This window comes from Pan troglodytes, chromosome X, assembly GCF_028858775.2.
Source record: "Pan troglodytes isolate AG18354 chromosome X, NHGRI_mPanTro3-v2.0_pri, whole genome shotgun sequence".
In the NCBI taxonomy this organism is placed as follows: Eukaryota; Metazoa; Chordata; class Mammalia; order Primates; family Hominidae; genus Pan; species Pan troglodytes.
The window spans coordinates 132,388,933-132,393,469 of record NC_072421.2 but is presented as its reverse complement, the minus strand read 5'-3'; the positions used below and the strand labels follow the sequence as shown (position 1 = coordinate 132,393,469).

At 45.4% G+C, this 4,537-nt stretch overlaps 1 non-coding gene across 1 annotated transcript; it reads left to right on the top strand.

Annotated features, from left to right (window-relative positions):
- The first annotated feature begins 1,474 nt into the window (after positions 1-1,474).
- On the top strand, positions 1,475-1,581 carry LOC112207122 (U6 spliceosomal RNA). The gene has a single exon (XR_002941591.1). It is a non-coding gene; the product is annotated as a U6 spliceosomal RNA (small nuclear RNA).
- Positions 1,582-4,537: the final 2,956 nt, after the last annotated feature.

The window sequence follows — 4,537 nt, the reverse complement described above, 5'->3', positions numbered from 1 at the left end:
TTGGCTCACTGCAACCTGCAAACCCTCCAGAGTGTAACTTGTGATATAATTGGAAAGAAAGCAAATGTATCTTAAATGATGCAAGAACAACACAAAACAAGATGCCCACTTTTGCAAAAGAAGAAATCTTCCAATTTATAAGATCTGAAGAGATAACAAGCCCAAGGGTAGTCTAAAGCAAATAGGAGTCAAAAGCCTCCCAGAGGTGGGAGACGTGTCTCCTTTTGGAAATTCAGTTGTTTTTTATGGCACCTTACAATTTTTCTATACTGGATTATTATTATTATTATTATTTTTGAGACGGAGTCTCACTGTGTCACCCAGGCTGGAGAGCAATGGCGGGATCTCGGCTCACTGCAACCTCCGCCTCCCGGGTTCAAGCAATTCTGCTGCCTCAGCCTCCTCAGTAGCTGGGATTATAGGCGCCTGCCACCAGGCCCGGCTAATTTTTGTATTTTTAGTAGAGACGGGGTTTCACCACGTTGGCCAGGCTGGTCTCGAACTCCTGACCTCAGGTGATCTGCTTGCCTGGGCCTCCCAAAATGCTGGGATTACAGGCGTGAACCACTGTGCCTGGCCTTCCATACTGGATTCTTATGTGAGCTGTACCAGTTACATTTTCCACAACCGCATATTATACCACAAACCAGTGTGACCTGCAAGGGAAGTACAAGCATTGGTCCTTTTGCAACGCCCTGCTGCCTAACCAGTTTGTATTTGCAAAAGTGACACATGGCCAGGTTAAGTTGGAGATGTCCTAGGGAAGGGTGGATGGTTGTTGTATGAGGCCTTGCCTAGGGTCCTTTCTGGGCCTACTTAGGGCTTCAGATGCAATGGAGATGACGGATTTTATTTCATCAAATGGTATTAATGTCATTTCTGGATCAGGCATTGTGCTGGCATCCTGAAGAATTCATAGTCTAGGTAGGAGAGAAAGGAAGATATACATGTGGCTAGTGATTACCTAAGATGAATTGTAAAGCAGAATAAGCAACATTCTATGGTGATGGAGCAGGAGTTAATAGTTCTCATGGAAGATCCTGGAAGGTTAGTGGAGGAAGGAGCATTTCCACTGGGCCTTGAAAGATAAGTAGGTATTCCAAAGACAGAGAAGGGCATTATAAATTGAGGAAATCTGTGAACAAAGTTATCAGAGGCATGAGCTTAAGGAAGATCTACTGGCAGCCTGGGTAGGGCAACTGGGGAGAATTCTTTGGGCCTTTTTCTTATGGAGAGGGGATCGGTCAACACTTCACCTTACTCTTCCTGTGAGCATCAATACAATTTAATTTTGAAAATTGTATCTTTAGTTATACTCCAAGGGACCTATGGAAGTTACTGATAGTGTGGCCTCCTTTCAAGGGAGAGTATTTGAGGTAGCCAGTGCTGGTTGAGTTGTCCCAGACCCTGCTCTCTTCTACGGATGGCCAAATGTATTGGGCTAGAGTATAGGGTACATCAGAAGAGGATTGCAGTGCTTTCTTTGGCAGCACATATACTAAAAGTGGAACAACACAGAGAAGATTAGCATGGCCCCTGCACAAGGATGACAAACAGATTCATGAAGCATTCCATATTTTTTTAAAAAGAAGAAGAGGGTTGCAGAGATCCTGAGCAAAAAGAACAAAGCTGGAGGCATCACACTGCCTTACTTCAAAGTATACTTTGGTTACAAAGCCATAGTAACCAAAACAGCTTGCTACCAGCATAAATACAAACCTGTAGACCAATGGAACAGAATAGAGAACCCTGGAAAAAGTCCATGCATTTACAGCCAATTCGTTTTTGAAAAAAGATCCCAAGAACATACCTTGGGGAAAGAACAGCCTCTTCAATAAATGGTGCTGGGAAAACTGGATAACCATATGCAAAAGAATGAAACTAGACCCCTACCTCTCACCATATACAAAAATCAAATCAAAAGAAAGACTTAAATCTAAGACCTGAAACTATGACACCACTAGCAAAACATATTGGAGGCTGGGTGCGGTGGCTCACGCCTGTAATCCCAGCACTTTGGGAGGCTGAGGCGGGTGGATCACTTGGGGTCAGGAGTTCAAGACCAGCCTGACCAACATGGTGAAACCCTGTCTCTATTAAAAAAAAATACAAAAATTAGCCAGGTGTGGTGATGGGTGGCTATAATCCCAGCTACTCGGGAGGCTGAGGCGGGAGAATCGCTTGAACCCAGGAGGTGGAAGTTGCAGTAAGCTGAGATCACACCATTGCACTCCAGCCTGGGCGACAGAGCAAGACTCTGTCTCAAAAAAAAAAAAAAAAAAAAAAAAAAAACCATATTGGAGAAATGCTTCAGGGCAAAGATTTTTTTGAGTAAGATTGCAAAAGCACAGGCAACAAAAGCAAAAATAGATAAATGGATTACATCAATCTTAAGAGCTTCTGTACAGCAAAGGAAACATTCAACAAAGTGAAGAGACAATCTACAGAATGGGAGAAAATATTTCTACCCATTCATCAACCTCTCTTCAATACACCCTTCTCCCCTCCCCTTCCCAGCCTCTAATAACTACCAATCTACTCTCTATCTTTATGAGATCCACTTTTTTACTCCCACAATGAGTGAGAGCATTGAATATTTGTCTTTCTGTCCTTGGCTTATTTCACTTAAGATAATGACCTCCAGGCTGGGCGTGGTGCCTTACGCCTGTAATCTCAGCACTTTGGGAGGTCAAGGGGGGTGGATCACATGAGGCCAGGAGTTCAAGACCAGCCTGGCCAACATGGGGAAACCCCGTCTCTACTGAAAATATCAAAATTAGCTATGAATGCATGCGCCTGTAGTCCCAGCTACTCGGGAGGCTGAGGTGGGAGGATGGTTTGAGCCCAAGAGGTTGAGGCTGCAGTGAGCCAAGATCCCAAATATCTTTTCTCATTCCGTAGATTGTCTCTTCTCTTCGTTGAATGTTTCCTTTGCTGTACAGAAGCTTCTTAGCTTGATGTAATCCCATTTGTCTATTTCTGCTTTTGTTGCCCGTGCTTTTGCAGTCTTACCCAAAATATCTTTGCCCTGTCCTGAAGCATTTCCCCAATATGTTTTTCTAGTAGTTTCATAGTTTCAGAAGGAATGAGAGCTAGTATTCGATACTTCAGTAGGGTAACTATAGTTTACAGTAATTTATTGTATATTTCAAAATAGGTAGAAGAGAAAAATTTGAATGTTCTCAGTATAAAGAAAAGACAAACTTCTTTTTTTTTTTTTTTTGAGATGGAGTCTCACTCTGTGGCCCAGGCTGGAGTGCAGTGGCGCGATCTCGGCTCACTGCAAGCTTCATCTCCCGGGTTCACACCACTCTCCTGCCTCAGCCTCCCTAGTAGCTGGGACTCCAGGTGCCTGCCACCACGCCTGGCTAATTTTTTAATATTTTTTAGTAGAGACGGGGTTTCACTGTTAGCCAGGATGATCTCGATCTCCTGACCTCGTGATCCGCCTTGGCCTCCCAGAGTGCTGGGATTACAGGCTTGAGCCACCATGCCCGGCCAGAAAAGACAAACTTCTGAGGTGATGGGTATCCTAATTACTCTGATTTGATTGTTACACATTATATGAAGATATCAAAATATCACCTGAACTCCGAAAATATGTACAACCTCTATTTTTCTTTTCTTTTCTTTTTTTTCAGAGAGCATCTGACTGTCACCCAGGCTGGAGTGCAGTGGCACAATGATATTGGCTCACTGCAGCCTTGGACCTCCCAGATTCAAGCGATTCTCGTGCCTCAGCCTCCGGAGTAGCTGGGACTACAGGCATGCACCACCACACCTGGCTAATTTTTGTATTTTTAGTAGAGATGGGTTTTGCCATATTGGCCAGGCTGGTCTCGAACTCCTGGCTTCAAGTGACCTGCCCACCTCAGCCTCGCAAAGTGCTGGAATTACAGGCGTGAGCCACGGCGCCTGGCTAATTTTTGTATGTTTAGTAGAGATGGAGTTTCAGCATGTTGCCCAGGCTGGTCTTGAACTCCTGACCTCAAGGGATCTGCCTGCCTTGGCCCACTTTATATACCATGCTAAGGTGTCGTAGGTACTGTTGAGACTGAAAGATTTTAAGGAGAAAAGTAACGTGGTCATGTGTACATCTTAGATCGATACCTCTGGCTGCTTTCTGGGAGATGGTTTAGACTGAGGTAAGAGTGGAAGCAGAGTTCAAACAGGAGGCTACTGAAGGAGTCCAAGCAAAAAGTCATGGGGCCTAAACAGGTTCTGAGGATGGGGTGGAGCCTGAGGCGGTCAACAAGACATGTCTCGGAAGTATGAATAGAAGCCACTAGCCTTGAGTACTCACTGGGTGCGTGTGTGCAGGAGAGTGAGACAGGACAGGAGGCAAGAGGGACTGCCTAAGGAGCGCAGAGAGAGATGGCCCTCTGTGAGAGCCTCCAGTCTGTCTCTTCAAGGGGAGGCGGGAGGGGAGGGGCAGATCAGAGGACAGAGAAGGAAGAAGTTTAGAGCATGAATGAAGAAACCCCAAGAGGCCAGGTGGCAAGGCCGAAGCCCCGCCCCAGGCTCCGGCCCCGCCCCC